Source organism: Notolepis coatsorum, assembly GCF_963971535.1.
Source record: "Notolepis coatsorum genome assembly, chromosome: 10".
NCBI classification, from domain to species: Eukaryota; Metazoa; Chordata; class Actinopteri; order Aulopiformes; family Paralepididae; genus Notolepis; species Notolepis coatsorum.
In genome coordinates this window covers 13,158,248-13,167,104 of record NC_140174.1, presented here as the reverse complement: position 1 = coordinate 13,167,104, position 8,857 = coordinate 13,158,248, and positions in this window count along the sequence as shown.

Genomic DNA, 8,857 nt, shown 5'->3' with positions numbered 1-8,857 from the left:
GGTGCCCCGTCGATGCTGAGGGGGCTGTAGTCCTTGACCCCCGACCTCCTGAAGTCCACAATCATCTCTTTTGTTTTGCTGACGTTCAGGGAGAGGCAGTTCTCCTGACACCACTGTGACAGGTTCTCTACCTCTTCCAGATTGGTGTGTTGTAGACAGAGTGTGTCTTCATGGTGTGTTGTAGACAGAGTGTGTGTCTTCATGGTGTGTTGTAGACAGAGTGTGTGTGTAACTGAGGGGTACAATTCCCTGACTGTATTAATCAAGTATTGGTATCATTAAACCACTACCGTATTATGTACATTACTGGCCAATACCGTACACAGGTATATGATGAGAACTTCTCCACAATAACACGGTTTCCACACAAATACTAGTTTAGAATATTTATTACATCAAAAAGGGTACAGAATATACTTTATATTGAATGCGCTTATAAGGCAAAGAATGTGCGTAGGCAAATCAATAATGAATGTTAGGAATTATCTATGGTACTCAGGGGAGATACTGGAAAGGGGTACTACCGGTTGTAAGCCAGCAGGGGGAGGCAATGCTCTATACAAAGTCAATGGGTTCAACAGGGGCTTCAACAAGGCACCTGGATACGGTATATTACTCCCTGCTCCGCGGGGAAAAGCAGCCGCTGTAATTCCAGTGTGCAGCAGCGCAGGTGGAAGCCGTGGAGTCTCTGCTCCAACAGAGACGGGCTCGAATGATGTCCTCACGGGCATGTGTAAATCCCACAGTAGCAGCGGGGTAGGCGGTTCTCTGCTCCAGCAGCCACAGTCAAAAGCAATAATCCTGCCGGAAGGTGGCTCTGCAATCACCGGTGTAGGTATCCTCCGTGGTGCACGGTGGTCCACGGTTGAACTTGACGTTACTATCCTATTAGTACGCGGCAATAAGTGCTCTATGTAGACACACAATTACTCACTTCACGTGGTCTTTGACTCGTAATGAAGGCTTTTACTAGTAAATAGCGAACGATACGTTAAACAAACGTAGTAGGATAAACACGACTCTATTTGGGGCAATACAAGCCCTACTCTGCCCACGTTGCGTAGTGGGTGAGACGTCGCTTGGATAACTGGAACTGAACGAGACTGAACGGGACAAGGGACTAAGAGGAATTCTACATTTCTTGCGCCATATTTATATACACGGTGGACAAATAGTGCCGCTCTGCTTTCGGTAGCCATATTCCTGCGCGGAGCTGAGGCTAGTAAGGGCATGTCTCGTCGGTAGCTTTCAAGTTGGCTCTAGGGGGTAAGTCACTGGCGCCTGGTGGGCGCTGCCCCAATAGGAGAACGAAATATTATGGGCTATAGTAACTACTAGGTTAAAGGGACATTCCGTGTATATGTACAAAGAATATACAAGGGATATCAAACGACATACAAATACTATTCAATATATATCCATAAATAAATATATATATTCGGTTTAATCTGACCCTTTGTAACAGCCGCCCCCTAATTAGTCCCACCTAATTAGCTAAGCAGAGACAGATTAACCGCACTGTCCACTACTCAATGTCCGTTGTGAGGGGTCGGTCAGTTCACAAAGTCATGGGTCATGGTCGTCATTAAGCGAGTCGGGGAGCCTTGGCGACTCTATCAGCCTCGCCACGGGTCGGTTGTAGGTCCGCCCTTGGCCGAGCACTTCTGCCACTCTGACCTCTCCGTCGGCACCAGTGGTCACTTTGCTTACGCGGCCGGCCGGCCACGCAGCTCGGGGTAGTGACTGGTCTATGGTCATGACGACTGGACGGGATGAAGGGGGGCTTAGGAGGAAGCGGGCCTGAGACTGCTTTGATCTGTGCTTGGCTGTGCTTTCTCCTCCTCCGTCTGTTTCTCTTGTTTGCTCTGTACCCCATCTGAGGAGGGGCCGGTCCCGGCCGCCCCGTCAAGGAGTCGCTTGGGGTGCTGGGTCCGAGGTCAGCTACGTCTGGAGCACAGCTGAGGGGGGTGGAGTTCCGAACTCCCTCTGGTGCCCACGGTTCTCTCGCGGGCCTCTCGCTTAATGTCAATAGCCTCTGCTGTACGGGGGAGAGGCCGGTGTCGCTCGCCTCTGTGTGTAGGCAGCGTGTAGAAGTGGGTTGACTGTCAAGTCCGTAGAGGGGGCCCTGGAGCGTCCATCCCAGTCGGGTCTGAACCGCGACTGGGCATCCTTTGGGTCCGACGTGGGCCGCCTCAATTGGGAGAATGAGGTCCACGTGGTCGGAGCCGATGAGCAGGGTCGGTGTGGCGCCGTCGATAAGCAGTATAGGTAGTTGACGTAGGTGCACATACTTAGCCATCAGCTGTGGGATGGGGTAGGTGTACTGAGACAGGCCTATGTCGTGGCTAGTGAAGACGTTAGTTATACTATACTGCTTCTCGGGCTGGTCCACCGCTGCCATCTTGAAGGAGACCCTTTCACCCTTTATGGTCTTCTGGTCCCTTCTGATGGTGCGTATGGTCATTGTATCTTTGACACCTCGCAGGCCCAACTGGGCTGCTGCGGAAGCGAGGAGGAGAGTCTTTTCAGACCCATCGTCCAGGACGGCGTAAGTGTCCAGGACCTTGTCCTTGTAGCTCAGGAGCACTCTGACCACTTTGAGGAGCACACGGGGGTCCCGCTATGCTGGTCAATGTGGAGCACTCCTGTTGGTTGGTTGCCTTGGACCTTCTGGTGGGCTCCGCACCGTGCTGCGCGGTAAGCGGCGCCCGCCTGGGCCGCCCCTGCGTGGTAAGCGGCGCCCGCCTGGGCCGCCTCACGCCACTGGTTAACTTGGACGGGGTTCAGTGTCTTATATTCGGCGCACTGTGCCAGCCAGTGTCCGCCGTCGCAGTAGGTACAGTAGGGAGCGGTCTGGTGGCTCTTCGGTACTGGTGCCACCGCCTCGGCATGGTACATTACCGCGACGGGCCCACTCTGTTGTCCTGGCTGACGCCTGTTGATGTCATGCAGGACCTCCAAGTGGGTGCCACCGCACCTGCTGCACTTCTTTTTCAAGCGGCACTCAGCTGCTAGGTGGCTGCGCGCGCAGCGGAAGCAGCGGCGGTGGTCCTTGACCCACTGACTCACATCATCCGTGGTCAGCTTCTTGAAATCTTCGCACTGATACAGCCGATGTTCTCCCTCACAGTACTGGCACCCAATCTTCCACTGGTCCTCTTTCGTCGAGGGGGTGTTGTGGTTCTTGTGTGGTACTGATTCGGCTTGGTGCATAACGGTCACCAACCGGCGGTTATCCGTTTGTCCCCGAGGTCCGAGTCTTGGGCTTGGTCCACTCCATACGAACGTGTCGAGTCGTAGGCTACTGACCTCCCTGGCGAGGAACTCAGATAGGTCTAGGAGGGATGCCTCTGGACCGTTGGGGTCGCGGTAGTCTCTCTGCCGCCTGAAGCGCTCTTGTCGGGCGGGAGGGAGCTTCTCTAATATCCTCTCTACGTTGGAGTTAGCGTACAGTTCGTAGATACCCTTTTCCTTTTGGGACCCCAGCATCCCTACCAGGGACTGTACCTTGATAGACAGGTCATCTAATGCTCTGTTGTCTCTGGCTGGGGGGAGACGGTCAATGTCCCTTATCTCCTGTATCACGTAGTCCCATACGCGTCCATACCGTTGGTCGAGTGCTGCTAGAGCCGCTGTGTATGGGGTAGTAGAGTTGGCATAGGCCAGCGCTATATTGTGCGCTCGGGGCACCTTGAGGTGCTTCAATAGGGTAGCATACTTGTGGCGTTCATCAGCTACATCAACCATCATTGTCTCTAAGCACATCCGTAGCTCCGTGTACTGTGCTCGGTTCTCATGGGTGAAGTCTGGAAACGTCGGTGTGCCAAGGTACGATGCCATGGATGACTGGCACATCGGTGAGCGTTGGGGAAGAGGCCTCCTAGGCGAGTCTCCCCGTGCGTGTCATCTTGGGCTGGTACTTGGTGGGTACCGAAGGTCGGGTACCCAGGTGCTGTCCCTCGGGGCTGGCGGTGCGTCAAACTCACCCGTGAGTTGAGTCGGGGGTTTGTAGCGCAGGGCCTCGGGGCTGACTTCTGGGCTGTACTGGACCTCCTGGTCCAGAGTACGTTGCTGCTGGTCGGGGCTGTACTGGGCCTCCTGGGCCAGAGTACGTTGCTGCTGGTCGGGGCTGTACTGGGCCTCCTGGGCCAGAGTACGTTGCTGCTGGTCGGCTTGACATTCCTCCTCTTCCTCCTCCTCTCCCTCTGCTAGGACCTGGAGTCTTCTGTTCAGTCTCTCGGCGTGGTCCGATTCTTCCCGGTTGCTGGGTCTCGTATGGACCGGCCGGGAAGGGGGTTCGGAGACGTGGACAGGATCCTCCTGTTGGCGGAGTCCCGGGTCGCTTCGTCGGGTAGGGGAATGTGTCCTAGACCCATGTCTTGACGATCTCTGAGAGCTCCGTGCGGAGTGAGGGGGTGTCGCCATGGCAACCAGTTTGTCCATCAGCTCCGCCTGCAGCCGGTCGCGCTCTGCCTCGCGCTGGGCATGGGCTGCGTCGCGCGCTGCTTCGCGCTGGGCATTGGCGGCGTCGCGCTGCGCATTGGCGCTGGCCTGGGCGGCGTCGGGCTGTGCGGTTTGGTCGGCGTCGCGCTGGGCATTGGCGCTGGCATGGGCGGCGTGGAGCTGTGCATTTGCGACGTCGCGCTGTGCATTGGCGGCGGCGTGCTGTGCATCGGCGCGGCTTCTCTCAATGTTCTCTTCTGTCTGGAGGCGTCTGGTCTCCAGTCTTATGCGGTCGTCTTCACTCCTTTGTTGCGCCTGGAAGCGCTCTCGCTCGCCTGCAAACTGTTCGCGCTCGCGCGTCTGTTGCGCTTGAAGTCGATCGCGTTCGGTGGAGGCTGCCAGGGTGGCGATGAGTGCTTGCGCCAGCATCTTGTCCGCCGCGCTGGGGGAAGACGCCGTTCGGGGCGATCTGCTCCCGGCAGTACTTGTTGGAGATCCGTTCTCCTGTTGCGTACCGAGGAGATCCATCTCCTGGGTGCGCGTCTCTTCTTGTGGTGGGTCGGGTTCCATCCCGGGAGGGCTTTCTTTATCCTGGAGCGCTCCGGGGACTACCTCGTCGGCGTTGTCTGGGGATAAAGTCGTGTCAGTTCCCTCCTGGTCCCCACCGTGAGCTTGGTCAGTTACATTAGAACCCACTAGGGCCTCTGTGGTCGGGGTATCCTGGTTGATGGAGTCGGACATAATTTTACTATCCGCTTTAGTTATTTTATCCGTATTTAAGTTCCCTTTAAAGCTAGGTATTGGACTGACAGCGTATGCCTCTAGATAGGGAGGTGGCTGCCGTCTGCGCTGCGGGCGATCTAGCTTAGGAGAACCGTTTGTGGAGTGTTCGTCATCGGCCATGTCAATATTAATATTATATTAATATTACGCTAATTATTATCCGGGGCTCGAAGGACCAATTGTAACTGAGGGGTACAATTCCCTGACTGTATTAATCAAGTATTGGTATCATTAAACCATTACCGTATTATGTACATTACTGGCCAATACCGTACACAGGTATATGATGAGAACTTCTCCACAATAACACGGTTTCCACACAAATACTCGTTTAGAATATTTATTACATCAAAAAGGGTACAGAATATACTTTATATTGAATGCGCTTATAAGGCAAAGAATGTGCGTAGGCAAATCAATAATGAATGTTAGGAATTATCTATGGTACTCAGGGGAGATACTGGAAAGGGGTACTACCGGTTGTAAGCCAGCAGGGGGAGGCAATGCTCTATACAAAGTCAATGGGTTCAACAGGGGCTTCAACAAGGCACCTGGATACGGTATATTACTCCCTGCTCCGCGGGGAAAAGCAGCCGCTGTAATTCCAGTGTGCAGCAGCGCAGGTGGAAGCCGTGGAGTCTCTGCTCCAACAGAGACGGGCTCGAATGATGTTCTCACGGGCATGTGTAGATCCCACAGTAGCAGCGGGGTAGGCGGTTCTCTGCTCCAGCAGCCACAGTCAAAAGCAATAATCCTGCCCGAAGGTGGCTCTGCAATCACCGGTGTAGGTATCCTCCGTGGTGCACGGTGGTCCACGGTTGAACTTGACGTTACTATCCTATTAGTACGCGGCAATAAGTGCTCTATGTAGACACACAATTACTCACTTCACGTGGTCTTTGACTCGTAATGAAGGCTTTTACTAGTAAATAGCGAACGATACGCTAAACAAACGTAGTAGGATAAACACGACTCTATTTGGGGCAATACGAGCCCTACTCTGCCCACGTTGCGTAGTGGGTGAGACGTCGCTTGGATAACTGGAACTGAACAAGACTGAACGGGACAAGGGACTAAGAGGAATTCTACATTTCTTGCGCCATATTTATATACACGGTGGACAAATAGTGCCGCTCTGCTTTCGGTAGCCGTATTCCTGCGCGGAGCTGAGGCTAGTAAGGGCATGTCTCGTCGGTAGCTTTCAAGTCGGCTCTAGGGGGTAAGTCACTGGCGCCTGGTGGGCGCTGCCCCAATAGGAGAACGAAATATTATGGGCTATAGTAACTACTAGGTTAAAGGGACATTCCGTGTATATGTACAAAGAATATACAAGGGATATCAAACGACATACAAATACTATTCAATATATATCCATAAATAAATATATATATTCGGTTTAATCTGACCCTTTGTAACAGTGTGTCTTCATGGTGTGTTGTAGACAGAGTGTGTGTCTTCATGGTGTGTTGTAGACAGAGTGTGTGTCTTCATGGTGTGTTGTAGACAGAGTGTGTGTCTTCATGGTGTGTTGTAGACAGAGTGTGTGTCTTCATGGTGTGTTGTAGACAGAGTGTGTCTTCATGGTGTGTTGTAGACAGAGTGTGTGTCTTCATGGTGTGTTGCAGACAGAGTGTGTGTCTTCATGGTGTGTTGTAGACAGAGTGTGTCTTCATGGTGTGTTGTAGACAGAGTGTGTGTTTTCATGGTGTGTTGTAGACAGAGTGTGTGTGTCTTCATGGTGTGTTGTAGACAGAGTGTGTGTTTTCATGGTGTGTTGTAGACAGTGAGTGTGTCTTCATGGTGTGTTGTAGACAGTGAGTGTGTCTTCATGGTGTGTTGTAGACAGAGTGTGTGTCTTCATGGTGTGTTGTAGACAGAGTGTGTGTCTTCATGGTGTGTTGTAGACAGAGTGTGTGTCTTCATGGTGTGTTGTAGACAGAGTGTGTTTTCATGGTGTGTTGTAGACAGAGTGTGTCTTCATGGTGTGTTGTAGACAGTGTGTGTCTTCATGGTGTGTTGTAGACAGAGTGTGTGTCTTCATGGTGTGTTGTAGACAGAGTGTGTGTCTTCATGGTGTGTTGTAGACAGTGTGTGTCTTCATGGTGTGTTGTAGACAGAGTGTGTGTCTTCATGGTGTGTTGTAGACAGAGTGTGTGTCTTCATGGTGTGTTGTAGACAGTGTGTGTCTTCATGGTGTGTTGTAGACAGAGTGTGTGTCTTCATGGTGTGTTGTAGACAGAGTGTGTGTCTTCATGGTGTGTTGTAGACAGAGTGTGTGTCTTCATGGTGTGTTGTAGACAGAGTGTGTGTCTTCATGGTGTGTTGTAGACAGTGTGTGTCTTCATGGTGTGTTGTAGACAGAGAGTGTGTCTTCATGGTGTGTTGTAGACAGAGTGTGTCTTCATGGTGTGTTGTAGACAGAGTGTGTGTCTTCATGGTGTGTTGTAGACAGAGTGTGTGTTTTCATGGTGTGTTGTAGACAGAGTGTGTGTCTTCATGGTGTGTTGTAGACAGTGTGTGTCTTCATGGTGTGTTGTAGACAGAGAGTGTGTCTTCATGGTGTGTTGTAGACAGAGTGTGTGTTTTCATGGTGTGTTGTAGACAGAGTGTGTGTCTTCATGGTGTGTTGTAGACAGAGTGTGTGTTTTCATGGTGTGTTGTAGACAGAGTGTGTGTCTTCATGGTGTGTTGTAGACAGAGTGTGTCTTCATGGTGTGTTGTAGACAGAGTGTGTGTCTTCATGGTGTGTTGTAGACAGAGTGTGTGTTTTCATGGTGTGTTGTAGACAGAGTGTGTGTTTTCATGGTGTGTTGTAGACAGAGTGTGTGTCTTCATGGTGTGTTGCAGACAGAGTGTGTGTCTTCATGGTGTGTTGTAGACAGAGTGTGTGTCTTCATGGTGTGTTGTAGACAGAGTGTGTGTCTTCATGGTGTGTTGTAGAGAGAGTGTGTGTCTTCATGGTGTGTTGTAGACAGAGTGTGTGTTTTCATGGTGTGTTGTAGACAGAGTGTGTGTCTTCATGGTGTGTTGTAGACAGAGTGTGTGTCTTCATGGTGTGTTGTAGACAGAGTGTGTGTCTTCATGGTGTGTTGTAGACAGAGTGTGTGTCTTCATGGTGTGTTGTAGACAGAGTGTGTGTCTTCATGGTGTGTTGTAGACAGAGTGTGTGTCTTCATGGTGTGTTGTAGACAGAGTGTGTGTCTTCATGGTGTGTTGTAGACAGAGTGTGTGTCTTCATGGTGTGTTGTAGACAGAGTGTGTGTCTTCATGGTGTGTTGTAGACAGTGTGTGTCTTCATGGTGTGTTGTAGAGAGAGTGTGTGTTTTCATGGTGTGTTGTAGACAGAGTGTGTGTCTTCATGGTGTGTTGTAGACAGTGTGTGTGTCTTCATGGTGTGTTGTAGACAGAGAGTGTGTCTTCATGGTGTGTTGTAGACAGAGTGTGTCTTCATGGTGTGTTGTAGACAGAGTGTGTGTTTTCATGGTGTGTTGTAGACAGAGTGTGTGTCTTCATGGTGTGTTGTAGACAGAGTGTGTGTTTTCATGGTGTGTTGTAGACAGAGTGTGTGTCTTCATGGTGTGTTGTAGACAGAGTGTGTCTTCATGGTGTGTTGTAGACAGAGTGTGTGTCT